The following is a 16,223-nucleotide window of genomic DNA, read 5'->3' as shown; positions in this document are numbered from 1 at the left end:
TAGATATCTTTTCTGATGGAGATACTGTTTTCCTGAAAAACAAACAAAAAAACATTTGAACAAATCTTACATATACCACAGAAATGGCATAGCAGAAAATTATGGCAATTTTAAAACCTTGACTTTTTCAAACTGCGGTATACATTGAAAATGGTTATCGTCCCATGCTTAAATGCAACTAACTGTATTCTTGTTTGTTTTAAATAAAATAAATAAAATAAAATAAATAAAATAAAATAAAATAAAATAAAATAAAATAAAATAAAATAAAATAAAATAAAAAAAAAAAATAAAATAAAATAAAATAAAATAAAATAAATAAATCAGTATACTTGTGCATATGGATAATAAAAAAATATTAAATTAAATTTAAAAAACTGCAACTGTATAGTTGTGCATGGTTAAGACAATTAAATAAAATATTGATAAATAATTAAATAACAAAATAAAATGAAATAAAATAAAAACAAACAAAAAATACATTAAATTCAAACAATAAAATTATTTTGTGTTAGGATGACAAAACAAAACAAATAAACTAAAACTAAAATAAAACTAAAAAAACTAAAAACTAAAACTACAACAAAACAAAAATAAATAAATAAATAAATCTACAAATTAAAACTACAACTAAACAAAATAAACTAAAACAAAACAAGACTAAATGAAACAAAACAAAACAAAAAACTACAACAAACAAAACAAAAAAAATTCAAAATCTGTTTGTTTTCTTTTAATTATGTAAACCATAAAAAACAACTAAATAAATACTTTCAGGAATATAAAATATAAGTTATCAAACACTCCACAAATTGTTTTCATCCCTTTATGACATCCATCCCTTTATAACCACTGTGTACCCATCTTCTGATGGCTACTTCCAGCAGGATAACACACCATGTGATAAAGCGCGAATCATCTCAGACTGGTTTCTTGAACACGACAATGTACTCACTGTACTCAAATGGCCTCCACAGTCACCAGATCTCAATTCAACAGAGCACCTTTGGGATGTGGTGGAATGGGAGATTCTTATCATGGATGTGCAGCCGACAAATCTGCAGCAACTGCGTGATGCTTTCACGTCAATATGGACCAAAATATTTCCAGTAACTTGTTAAATCACTTTTGAAGGTAAAAGGGGGTCCAACCAGGTACTAGTAAGGTGTTTCTAATAAAGTGGTCGGTGTGTATAAGGAATAAGGATACTAGTAAGGAATAAGGATACGGAATAAGGATACTATTAAGATGTTTCTAATAAAGTGGCCAGTGAGAGTGTGTGTGGATAAGGGATAAGGGAATAAGGCAAAGCTAGGATAGCAAAATAAAAAAAATAAATGAAGTTACTAATTAACTCACAATAAATATGCACGGCTAAAGTAGAAAAATTAATTACAAATATAATAAAGTAATACACATAGGCATGTCAAATATACACTCCACATATCATATGTGTTACTTTGAATGTTGCACAAAAAACTATATATGCAAATATGTCCAAGTATAAATATATGTGCAGTCAGAAAACCAAAATACACTCGGCATAAATGCACTTTTCATTTTGGTATGGTGTTAAGATTGCAGCTCACTAACAACCACAAATCTGGGTCATGGAGCAAAACCCACTAATTTAAATCACCTTTTTTTAACCACCAGTGTAAATAGAAAACGGCTGTGAGTGCCTCGAGATTGCACACCTCCAAATGTTCAACCGCAGAAAAATGAATCGAACCTCTTCATAATGACCATCGGAGCGCACAGGCATCTGTTTTCACACGTCTATAAAGCTAAGTGGGTCAAACACTGTTAATCCTGATGGCGACACAGCAAAAACTTTACAATGAGATCATGTGGCCTGCTCCGCTTTGAAGCTCGAACTGAAATATTGCTGCATTGTGTAAATTCATTTAGGAGGAAACAAATAAAACAAAAAAGAGAGAGAGAGAAAATGAACGGAACAGATTGGATTTCTCGTCTATTATTAAGTGGTGTTATGAAAAAGATCAATCAAAGGTTTTAAAGGGGGCATATCATGAAAATCTGATTTTTTCCATGTTCAAGTTTTATACTCTAATCGGGTCCCTGGTGCATCTAACAACCCTAAAACATGGAAAAAAAGCAACCCAGTTACTTCCAGGTAAGCCTTTGTCTCCCTAAGTGACGTAAAAAGCAGATACTAAAGAGACAGAGTGATATGCATCATAATCTGAAAGCCACGCCCACCAAGGGGGAAACAATCCTACTCTCTTCAATTGCTATTTTTCCATCCACCTATTATTATTATATTTTACACCTTTTTTTCTATTTTTATATTTTGGAATATCGCATTTAAAAAATGCTTCATGGAAATTGATTATCAAATTTGAAAATTTAAATTAATTTAGGAGGAAACAAATAAATCAACAGAAGAGAGGAGAGAGGGAGAGAGGAGAGAGAGAGAGAGAGGAGAGAGAGAATGAACGGAACAGATTAGATTTTGTCTATTATTAAGTGGTGTTATAAAAAAGATCAATCAAAGGTTTTAAAGGCGGCATATCATGAAAATCTAATTATTTCCATGTTTAAGTATTATACTGAAATCGGGTCCCTGGTGCATCTAACAACCCAGAAAACATGGAAAAAGACAATCCAGTTACTTCCAGGTAAGCCTTTCTCTCCCTACGTGATGTAAAAAGGAGATATTAAAAAGACATAGTGATGCGTGCTGTAATCTGAAAGCCACACCCACTAAGGAGAAAACAATTCAACCCTCTTCAATAGCTATTTTTCCATCCACCTTTTTTATTTTTTGTTTTATTTAACACCTATTTTTATTCTATTTTTATATTTTGGATTAACCCATTAAAATTTTTTGGGAGTTTTGAACATGTAAATTCATTTCGAAGGAAACAAATAAAACAATAAAGGAGAGAAAGGAAAAAAAATGGAACAGATTGGATTTTCTCATTATTATGTGGCGTTATGAAAAAGATCAATCAAAGGTTTTAAAGGGGGCATATCATGAAAATCTGATTTTTTTCCATGTTTAAGTATTATACTGTAATCGGGTCCCTGGTACATCTAACAACCCAGAAAACATGGGAAAAAGACAATCCAGCTACTTCCAGGTAAGCCTTTCTTTCCCTAAGTGACATATAAAGGAGATAGTAAAAAGTGATGCGTGTCATAATCTGAAACACACGCCCACCAATTGGGAAACATTCTAAACATTCATTTTCTTTTCAGCTTTGTTCCTTTATTAATCTGGGGTCGGAATGAACCGCCAATTTATCCAGCATATGTTTTACGCAGCGGATGCCCTTCTAGCTGCAACCCATCACCAGGAAACATCCATACACACTCATTCACACTCACACATACGGACAATTTAGCCTACCCAATGCCAACATGAGAGGAGAACATTGCAAACTCCACAAATGCCAATGACCCAGTCAGGACTCAAACTAGCAACCTTCTTACAGTGAGGCGACAGTGCTAACCAATTGTGTCACCCGTTACTCATTTTGATTTACTTAAAATGAAAAGTAAAGAAAAATCTATACAAACATATTAAAATAAATAAATAAAAGGAATAAAACAAAATTTAAAAAATACAACAAAACCTTTAATGTAATACTGGAAGCAGAATATATATAGAAGTAATCCAAACTATTAATAAAATAATTACAATATTAAAAAATACAAAAGTTACTAATCTAAAATAACAGGAATGGGATTTTTTACATTTCAGTAACATTATTTATCATTCATTTAAATATTATATTAAATATAAATTATATAACAAATGAATAAACGCAACACATTTCACTTCACAATCATGTGGGTGGTCTCCACACCACCACCAGTGTGCAGCATCCACTTGGATGATGCTTCAGGCAGCCACAGGACAATGGCACCAATGTGCTCACCACACACCAGCTATAGGTGTAGTAGCTATAGGTGTAGTATGTGTGTGTGTATATATTGGACCGATTGTGGTACGGTGCGGTACGGATCAGTATGCTTTTATGGCCGTTTCCACTGTCAAAAGGCGTACCGAACCGTACCGAACAATACCGTACCACTTTTTGGCACCCTTTCGAAAGGTTACCAAACATGAGAAAGGGTACCAAGAGGTGGAGCTAGACGCGCAGCTGAACGCTATTGGTTTACAGAGATACGTCATTCGCTCACGCAACAAGCCAGTATGAAAAAAAAGGAACCGCCATGTTTTAAAAACACAGCCAAGAGATTACAGTGAAATTATATATATAATATATATATATATATATATATATATATATATATATATATATATATATATAACGAGCCATGGTCAACCCGGGCTCAAACAAATCTTGTCATCGTCTTGATGAACAGCCACAAAGCCAAAAAGAAAAGGAGATTTTCCCCTGTGCCCGTAGTTTTTTACGAGCCAGTCTGAAACGCGAGCGGTTACGCTTTCTTGCTTGCGCTCGCCGCATGTCTATATTTGAAATAACAAATTCTTGAGCTGATGATAATAATGTACGCATGATTATTGACGTGCTTTTGAAACCCGATCCTGTCAGAAACTGACAAAGCGAGAGTGACACACGAAAAAACAAAGGAGAAGCCGGAAAAAAAGGAGCACATTATTTTTTCTGCAAACGTGAACAAACTGCCATGTTTAACTATTATTATCGCCTTTTGGACTATTATGAGCTCGCAATGATAGAATTATTCTCTAACAAGAGGTTACATGTGCTGCTGAAGATTAAAGACACAGATGAGAGGTCCTCTGACTGTGGGCTATATTTCGTGTTGTTTTTGTACCTAAATAAGGACTAAATGTATGCTGTGTGTAGTTTTTCTATAAGTGGTAACATATCGGAGACTGTAAGGGTCTGTATGTGTTCATATATGTTGCATTTATTTATTTATTTTATATAATTACAGAAGTTACAGTTAAGTACAAATTTAGAAGGCTCATTTTAAGAGAAAATTTCAGATTGCATTTAAGAGGCTTTAGCATGTGAACTCTTCACATAGATAGATAGATAGACAGACAGACAGACAGACAGACAGACAGACAGACAGACAGACAGACAGACAGACGACAGACAGACAGACAGACAGACAGACAGACAGACAGACAGACAGACAGACAGACAGAAGATAGATAGATAGAAGATAGATAGATAGATAGATAGATAGATAGATAGATAGATAGATAGATAGATAGATAGATAGATAGATAGCAGACAGACAGACAGACAGAGAGAAAGAAAGATAAATCAAGCATATTTTTCATATAAATAAATAAATAATAAATAAATAAATAAATAAATAAATAAATAAATACATTTGGTTAAAACTAAATTTAAAAATGAAACTAAATAATATATAATATATATAAAATATTATATATATAATATTATATATATATATAATATAATATAAATAATATATATAATATAATATAATATAATATATAATATAAATAATATAATAGGAATGAGATTTTTTACATTTTAGTAACATTATTTATAATTTCATTATAAAAATATACTTTTATTTAATAAATATATGAATACACACATATTACACACACACACACACACACACACACACATATTAATTTGTCAAACTTATATATATGAAGAGTTCAGATGCAAAAGCCTCTAAATGCGGTCTGAAATTTTCAGCCTTTACCTTTGTCTTCTGTTCTTTCACTTTAAAGCCAATGAAAAGAACTTATTCATCACTATAAATGTAAAATTACTGAGCCTACACCCAAGAGTCTGAGAATTAAAAAAAAATATATAATTATTATTAATTTATTTTAATATAATAATTTAATATTTTTTTCAGGTTGACAAATTAATAAGTTTAAATATTACTAAATATTTATAGACTTATTATATTTACATATATTAATTGGACAGACGTACATACGGTATGTAAAAGGCAAGAAATTACTTTAAATTCCCAGTTTCACTGAATTCACAATTTACTTCTTACTTATTCAGATTTACTTCATTTTCTTAGTAAAACATGTTTTTTATTTTATTCTGTGAACAACTAACGACATTAACATTTTCAATCAAATCATTTGTTATTATGAACAATGCTCCTTGTAAAAAAATACTTAAATCAATACACGCTCCACGTTAGTGTGTCTGTCTGTTTAACAATACAGTACGCGATACAGTCCAACATATTGTGCCGGAACCTCAAATGATTCAAAATCGCTGCAACAAAATATTAATTGTCATTGCATCATTTCCATATGGCCCAAAATAACAGGCTTCCATCGCAAGTGTTAAGACGGCGTGTGATTCAAGCTGCCAAAACGCACCTCTTTGTTTCTACAGCTGTTGAGTTTCTAAGATTACACACACATATGACTATTATTACACAAAACCCCATTCAAAGCTAGCCTTTTCTGGTGTGCGTCAAAGAGCTTCACTTTCCCTAAACAGTGCACATAACAGATGGCTTGATTTCTAGAGAGATGCATCTTTTTTTTATACAAAACAGCACAAGCGTATTTGTGTGCAACATCCCAGCAGAATGACAGAGCGAGCAGTTCATGCGCTTGTCGAGGGAATTCTCATGAATTGTTCAAGATTTGATATCATCCGAGCATCTTTCATACGCACTACAAAGGGTCCAAGCTGCCCCTTTGAGCAGCACCCCGGAAATTTTTCTCCAGTTGGGTCCAAAACAATGGAAATAAAGGAGCTTTCATCTCGGAAATTTAGAAGCATGGCAGAAAATGGCTTAACACATTGTCTGTCTTTGATGTAGGAAGGGAAAAACAGGATTTTAAATGCTTAACATTGCGTGTGTTTTTACATAAACGCATCATTATGTTTACTTTAATTGTTATACTTTTTGGAAGTAGTAAATGCAACACAACCCGAAGCATCATAATTCTGACTAAAATATACATTTTATTTAGCTAAAATATTAGTTTTATGTACTACTCATGTGTGCTTTTATGTATTTTTTTAATAGCAGCAAAGACCATAGAATCACCAAGAGGCGACACTCTGTTGCTATTTTGGGAAACAGCCACTAGATGCCGCTAGTGTCACGCGGCGGCCGTTTTGGGAATGAAAATTCCAATAGAAAACAGCACAGATAACACTAACACTAGACAGAATGAATTAAGAGCCCATATTATGGGTTTTTGAAAATGCCCTTCCATGTAGTGTGTAACACAGCTCTAAGTGAAGTGAAATATCCAGCTAAGGCTTAAATCTGTAAGTGTACAGTGTTTAAAGAGCCCCTATTTTACATGAAATAGGGTTATATTTTGATTGTAAGGGCCTCCAACAACAGTCTAATATGCATGCAAGGTCAAAAAACACTTTCATGGTCTTATAATCTGCATTTATTTTTACCTAATTATCCCCGCGACTCTCATATGAATCGTTCAGTGATTCATTTGTTTCCAAACCCCTCCTTAGCGCGAAGCTAATCTGCGCTGATTGGACCGATGACAGCCTGCCTGCGATTGGTCGACAACGACAGCTTTCAGCACGAGACAGAGTGAAATGCCCAGCTGCTAATCAACAATATAAAAGTAGTCACAGTGCATACACGCTTCATAGTGTAAGGCGTGGATTTTGGCTGCCAGTGGGTGAATGTAAATACAGACGATGGACCTGAAAATATAGATGACAAACTATTTTATTGAGCAAATTGGTGTCGCAAATTGATGTCGCGGATTAAATTGAAGACCGGGGTGGTCGCGGATATAACTGAGGACGTCGCAGACGCCGTCGCGGACGCCGCCCCTCTCTAGTCTGTTAATATATTCATATTTTTTAATTAAAAATGTCACCTTACATGTGACCTTAAACCAATTATAAGGGTCTACCTTCTTCAGCTTTTCAATGATGTATGACTTGTTATGATAAGATAACATTTGGCAGAGATAAAACTACTTGAAAATCTGGAATCTGCTGGTTCAAAAAAAATCGACATACTGAGAAAATCACCTTCTTAGTTCTTAGTAATGCATATACTAATCTAAAACTACATTTTTATATATTTACAGTAGGAAAGTAACTGATGCTGCAGTGTATATTAAAATAAAACAGTTTTATGACCTCACTTGGATGTAAACATGCTGAATGAAACAGCAAACTCAAAATTAGGAACCATAAAAATAGCATAAAAGAGGATCTATAAAACTGGAACTACCAGAATTCTTTAACCACTAGAATTAACATACTGTAGCGATCAGTTCTGCGGTCATATTTACATTCAAAGCTTTCTATTGAGATATTAAAATTAAGCTTTTGATCATCTGTCATCATAATTTTTTGTGGTCAGAGTTCCGCATCTCACTTTCATTTTCACTTTGTACAAGCAGGAGAGCAAACTAGCAGAGTTCACTCGCTTCGAATGTTATCACTCGATTGAATGGGTGTTATCTGTGGTTTCTCAGCTGTAAACAGTCGAAATCAGAATTATTAGTACCCATGAATAATTAGCCCCCCTGTTTTATTTCCTCCAACCCCCCTAAAGATGTCAACCGATATATGTTGGGTAATATATGACTGATATATGTCGACAGATATAACCTATTTATAGTGACCGATATATGGCAGTAGATGCATATAGATATGTCAACCAATGTTTATAGATTGTTAATCGGATATACCTTGGGTGATATCTCAAAAAACCTACAATTTGTCGCCAAAAAACCTACACAGTCGTCAAAAAAACGGTCAAAACAACAATTGATATAATTAATGCACAATGTTTAATGTGTGTAAATACCATAGCATCCCTGTATTAACATTTCGAACAGCATTTCTTTTAATACCAAATTTCAAAATGCGGCAGTCAAACGCTGGAGACGAGAAGGACACGTTATGTCAAAGCGATTAACTTGCGCTTGTTCACGGGAAATGGCAAATGTATTCTGGGGAGCCCCGCTGGAAACAATGGTGGCGCTCATGTGACTCAACATGATGACAATAGCCACAGACGGGAGGGAAAGAAGCGCAATACCCCAATGAAACTAATTAAAAAGCATTTGACTGTGACACAAAGGAGGGATTAGATGACAGAGGATAAGAAGATAGTATGCTATCAATGCACTATTGTGCTGATTTCTTCATCTGCAGTCACGGTAGACAAGTCTTTTGCCATTACTGTCCAAAAGAATTAATCCATTCATAATTCGAGGGGCCATCACAAAGAGCACGCATATTAATAGGATCACTGTCCATCTTCAATAGCAGGGTTTCTGCGCATTTGAAGTAAAAAATAGCCTGAGTAAAAAAGCTTCACATTAGGTGGTTTATATTAAAATGTTTAAATCCTTTTTTGCAGTGTTTTAACAGTTTACTACATTATTTATCTTATTTATTTACATTTAAGCATTTTAACTAAACAAAGCAATAGTTTAGGAGCAGGATTATACTCTCTTTTACCAACAGTGAAATTGTTTAATATTAGAAAAAAAAAAGAATTATTTAATATTCATGTATTTTTAATTAAACATACACTGTAAAACCCAAAAAATTAAGGTAAACTCAAACCATTTGAGGAAACCGATTGCAACAAACCATTTAGTTTCAAAAACTAATCCTAAATAAGTACTGTGAACTCTAATCCATTTGGAGTAAACGAAGCAATTTAAGCACAGAGAAACCCAATAAATGAAGAGCACTCAAACCAACTGAGTACTGTACGGTAAAACCCATTAAGTTAAGGCAACTCAAACCGTTTGAGGAAACCAATTGCTACAAACCATTTGAGTTAAACTCATCTATATGAGTACTGTGAACTTGCTCCATTTAAGTTGAAATAATGAGGTATTTAAGAACTCATCTTTAACAGAGTTCAAAACTCTTCAAATTAGTAGAATTAACTTTCTGTCAATTTTGAGTTAACTACACTCATTCATTTAATAAAGTTGACTGTTGGGTTTTTACAGTGTATTATTATTATTATTTGTTTGAACATAGACAGATCAATCATTAGACGTAATTAATAAAAAAACCAGCTTTGTTCTGTGCTCTTTTACTAAAAGAAGACAATTTGACATCAAGACACAAATAGTTAATAAAAAAAGACGTAATGATGCTAGATCATCAAATCACACGCATACATTCTTACATTAATTCGGACTTCAATATCCAAAGAGTTATTACGTCAACATTTGACTGTGATTATACTAAGCAAGTGATATGATAGTTGCAGTAAAAAAAAAAATCTTGCTTCCTTAAATTAACTTTTCAAGGCATCTCAACTTACTTCAGTCAAACTGACTAAAATATTAGGTTTAAACTTTATATAACTTAAAAAAATAGTTAAGACCTGATAAACGTATTAAAATATGCTAAAGTAACACAAAACATTTTTGTGTTATTGTTTTTTTGTCATTTTTTCAGTGTAAAACTGTCAGTAGATGTATGCATTGCATAAAAAAGTGCATGCTTTAAATTGTAAATCACATCATTATTATCCATGCATACCAATATAGCATTAAGTGAGTACTAAACAGTTGTATTAATCAGATAGCTAGTTCTAAACAAGTTGAAATTTTAACAAACTTTGCACTAACCCGAAGCAAACAGCTGTGTCAACCTAACAGATATGCTACAGTTCCCCTTGTGGCAGTGCAGATCGAAACCACTGACCTAAACCCTTCCCCAAACCCAACCAATAGTGTTTTCAAAAGCAAACGTAATAGAAAAGTACAGTGCACTCACATAGTTTTACTCTGATTTTACATTGGTTTTAACTTTTTTATGGAACCATGCTTCACAGGAATTAAACTGGAGTACTCTGGCATCACAAGTACCAATACTGTACAAGGTAAGGCTACCGAGCAAACTGACCAAGCCAGAAAAGATGTCCATATGGAGGTAGATAGATAAGGCAAACATTTTCAATTACAAAACATAGATAGCATTAAGTTGTTTGGGGTTATTTATTTGGTGTAGGTGCAAAAAAAACTGCTTGTAAATCTCCCTTTAAATATCAATAATGTGAAAAGAAACAAAAGTTGTTTGCGCCATACTGCCCCCATGGTATTAATTTTCCCTAAAAAATTGCAGCTAAACGTAGGTTTTATGTTGGTTTTTTGCTGTGTTTCCAAAATATACATTTCAAATAAGCCCGTGTTGAATATACAGTTTGAAATCAGAGTTATTTTTCACGAGTTATTAGCCCACCAGTATATTTTTCCCCATTTTTTTCGACACATTTATAAAATATAGTTTTTACTCATTTCAATATCTGATTTTCTTTTATCTTTGTCATGATAACAGTACATATTATTTTACTAGATATTTACTAGGACACTATATAAGATACTAGTATTCTGCTTAAAGTGACAATTAAAAGTTTAACTAGGTTAATTAGACAAGTTAGGGTACCAGTAATTAGGCAAGTCATTGTAATAACAATGGTTTCTGTGGACAATTGAAACATAACTTGATCTTAAAAGGGGTTTTAAAGAATTAAAACACCGCGTTTATTCTAGCCCGAAATAAAAAAATAAGACTTTCTCCAGAAGAAAAAATATTATAGCAAAACACTGTCAAAACTCCTTGCTCTGTTAAACATCATTTGGGAAACGTTAGAGTAAAAGGGGGTTAATAACTTTGACTTCAACTATATATCTGCCATCGTGCCATTCAGCTCTACTCAGGGGATACAGCTTTTAAGCTTTTAGATACTTGACAGGGTTTAGGTTTGCTGGAAATTAGGACACCGCATGTCTGAAAAGGTTGCAATGTCAATATGTTTAAACTCAAAGAGCCGCAGTACGTGTGGTGACAAGAAATGACAACACCAGCGTTCACTAATGGCTGTTATTAAGCAAGAAGCATCACTCACTGGGGGGTTAAAGGTCAAACTGAACATAGGTCTAGGGTGAAAGGGGTTCTAGGAGAAATCATTCAATCTCCTAAATGGTCTCAGATCAGAAGTAAATGGCATCTCAGTACTATGTCTCAAAAGAGCCCAAAAGAGTTTATTCTGTTCATTACATTTTTTTTCTGTGCTTTGAACACATGCTGCTGTCTTCCTTTCTGCAAACTTGTGCAATCACCTGGGGCTTTAAGAGCTAGACCCCTGAGAGCAATACCACATCCTCCTCAAAAAAAAAATAACATCAATGAGTTTATATTTAACAATGCAAAAGACAGACAACCCACCTAAAAGGAAAGTACAATACACATCTCCAGGAAAATGTTCTTTTTTTACAGGAAATTCATGGTCTACTCAAATTTCAAGAAGTGACACAAAGGAGCACAATAAAAAAAACTTGTAACTAATATGTAGAGTCTTCTGAAGTCATACAACAGCTTTGTGTGGGGCAACAGATACAAAATTATATTCTACTATGTTCAACAGAAAAAAAGGGGGAAATATAGTGGGGTAAATTAATGATTTGTATTGCGTTTTTTAAATTTAGCAGTAAATGTATTATAATACAAATAATAATAATAAAAATAATAATAATGTGTAAAAAAATACAAAAACATTTTATGTAATGTTAAGTATAATGTTTTTGTTGCCATAATATTATAATATATTAATATATACAGTTAAAGTCAGAATTATTAGCCCCCCCTGTTTATTTTTTTTCTCCAATTTATGTTTAAGATTCTTTCAACACATTTCTAAACATAATAGTTTTTTTCAACTCATTTCTAATAACTGATTTATATTATCTTTGCTATGATGACCATAAATAATATTTGACTTGATATTTTCAAGATACTTCTATACAGCTTAAAGTGACATTTAAAGGCTTAACTAGGTTAATTAGGTTAACTAGGCAGGTTAGGGTAATTAGGCAAGTTATTGTATAATGATGGTTGTTCTGTAGACAGTCGAAAAAAATGTGCTTAAATTAGCTAAAAACATTGACCTTAAATGGTTTTTAAAACCATTAAAAACTGCTTTTATTCTAGCCTAAATACATGACATAAGACTTTCTCCAGAAGAAAAAATATAATCAGACATACTGTGAAATTTCTCTGCTCTTTTAAACATCATTTGGGAAATATTGAAAAAAGAATAAAAAATTCAAAGGGGGGCTAATAATTCTGACTTCAACTGTATATATATATATTATATATATATATATATATATATATATATATATATATATATATATATATATATATATATATATATATATATATATATATATATATATATATATATATATAATATATCTTATCTACTGTATAAACACTTTAAGTAAGTTTATTTACTTTATACATTGTAGTAAACGTACTATGTAATATTAATGGATTTGAATTAAACTTGACGCATTTGATTAGCAAAATTAACCCTCTCACCTGCATGACACCCACTGAGGACACTGTAGCTAAACAGGGCATTAATTAGCCAAAGAGCTGTTAACTGCACAAAGTTGGAGGTGTTTAATATTTAAGCAAGGCCTTCTTAAATTTCGTAACTCCCCCAAGCGCCCTCGACATGAAATGATTGGCTGAGGATAATACAGATTAGTCATCGTGTAGTGACTGGGGCTTGGCACCAGACACCACAATAAGCCACATTGTGCTTTCCTGACAAACGCCGCCGGCCCCCCTCGCTTTAAAATATAAGAGCCCACAATAGCGGGCCCGGAGGGGGGGCGACGGACTCCAGAAAAGATCACCACACTGCATTAACATTTATTTGAATTTCCTGCTCCAGCTGTTTGAGAACACATAAAGCAATGCTCCAAAAGGAAAGACAAATGAACGCTTATTTTCCATCTGTTGTTGGCAGCTTGGGTTCTGTGTTTTCCTCTTTCCGTTCAGCTTCAGGTTGTTGGGATTATAGCCGTTACAGGAGAAGACATGTTTAAAGGGATAGTTCACCCAAAAATGAACATTTAAGACCATTCTGAATTAAATTTTAGACTTATACAGGGCCATATGCTAAGGATGTTTTTCTAATGGCCCAGTTGGAAAAGACTTTTACTTAGCCCCCATCAACAAAATATAATATACTTATTTCTAGCAATATATTAAATTACATGTCAAAACAAGCAAACCCTAGTTGCATACATGCACTTTTATTTCAACATAACCTTTCTTTAAAATAAAAATAATGGACAAATGTTTTAAAAACTTTAATAAAACAGTCTCTCCAGGTAAGTGTCCTCAGGTAGTTATAATCACATTGAGAACTTTTAAACAATGTTATTGTAAGTACAATAATTAAACCATTAAAAATAAATTTTTTGTAAAAGTTCTATGTTAGTGATTGAAATGGGGTTTGCTTGATTGGATAGGTTAGGTACAGAGGAAAATAATACCTGTTTTAAAAAGATTTAAGACCTACAACAACATATTTTCAGTGAATTTAGACTTTTTTAAGGCCTAAAATTTTGTTTTTGAGATTTATGGACTATGGGTGGTTTTATGGACATGACCTATACCCTTATCCACAACAAATATTTTATTTTATTTAGAGTAAGTTCGATTTTAAAGTTTGAACCAAAGGTTAAATTATACATGTCACTTAGACAAACAAAAAAAATTAGCTGCAAGAAATTAGCGATTTTTTTTTGTTGGTTCAAATTATATTTTTTCAGTTCAGTGTACTATGAAGGCCGGGCACGGTGGCTCAGTGGTTAGGCACATCTTGCGTCAAAGCAAGTACCAGTCGCTGGTTCGAGTCCGGCTGTGTCATTTGGCATTCCAATGTGGTAGTTTGCATGTTCTCCCCATGTTGGTGTGGGTTTCCTCCAGGTGCTCTGGTTTCCCCCACAGTACAAAGACATGTGCTATAAGGGAATGAATAAACTAAATTGGAAAAGGCATCGCTGCGTAAAACATATGCTGGATAAGTTGGCGGTTCATTCCCACTGTGGCGACCCCTGATGAATAAAGGGACCAAGCCGAATGAAATGAATGAATTTCCTATGAAAGTCAATGGTTACAGTTTTTTTTGGCCTTTTTTTTAAAATGTCTTTGTCTTCAACAAAAAAAAGAACTCATAAAGTTTGAAACGAGTGGGTAAATATGGCAAATGTTCATTTTAGGTGAACTATCCCTTTAATAACATGACTGTTGTTTCAGGCTCTGTAATGGACACACAATAAAACTATTCATTTCCTCAAAGGTTCAGGCTTGGAAGAGACGCGCACATTGTTGGCTTGTATGCTATCTCACCTCGCATACTTCAGTCAGGGAGTTCTGCCTGTGGAAATGACAAGAAAACACAATTCATAAAATATATTTGGACTTAAAACTGGGCAATGATCAAGGTTCCGTTCCTTGTTTTTGTGACTTTGCCATTATTAGCAAAACCGACAGGCTTTTTCCATTTCAATTCCCACTCCACAGTTTTGGAAACGCAGGCTTCAGGGGCCTGGATTCAGTCAGAGAACAGCGATATAAGAAGATCAGAGAGCTCTAATGGACAATAAGCCCTGTAAACTTCCAGCAGGCTTGCCAATAATAAAAAAAAAAACATGATGGTTCGGAAAAAAGAAACGACAAAGAATGAAATAATCGCTGGATTGAGAGCAGAACAAACAGAGCAATCTAAGTCGGTAGAAAGAAAGTGAAGCACGTACATTCATTTCGGTAATGAGGATTATTCAAATATCAAAGCGCGGTTTCATTTGCTTTGGCAGGACGGTGAAACGCTGCCTTTATAAATAACATCTAAATTCATCTGCGGAAAAAAAAGCACACAGAACAAATGCTGAAGCAGGCCACTTTTTGGGCGATATTACAATAATGTACACTGAAATATGGCCTATATGCATTATGATGCAGTTTTTATTTATTTATTTTTTTTGTAAGTCATGCCTTACAATTTCCAGCCCACAATATCTCATGTAGCGACATTCAGTTTGATTTAGTCGGAATATATTACCCTGGCTGCGAAAAGCTAACGTGTCATCTGTTTTACTCTCTTTCGCATTAGCCTCGCTCTCTCTCTCTCTTTCTCTCTCTGCCAGTGTCAGCACAACGTGGATTGCCTTTTTTTTCCAAGACGTGAAAACGAAAGTCACATAGATTCTTGTCACAAATCAACTGCGGCATTAATGTTTTTGACATGAATGTCATTTAGCAGACTCTAGCCAATATTCCCAGCATGCAAGGAGCCAAAAGCTGTCTTTAAACAAAGATCCCAGAAACAGGCTCCACATTCAAATGCAGACTGAAGCGATGAATATATGTGCCAGTTTTATCCTTTTGGAAGGAGAGAATCAAATGAAAAAAATAGGCAGCCAATTCAAATACCTTTAC

The sequence above is a fragment of the Danio aesculapii genome, chromosome 12 (genome assembly GCF_903798145.1).
Source record: "Danio aesculapii chromosome 12, fDanAes4.1, whole genome shotgun sequence".
NCBI classification, from domain to species: Eukaryota; Metazoa; Chordata; class Actinopteri; order Cypriniformes; family Danionidae; genus Danio; species Danio aesculapii.
The sequence above is the reverse complement of the archived record's forward strand: the minus strand, read 5'-3'. Positions refer to the sequence as shown.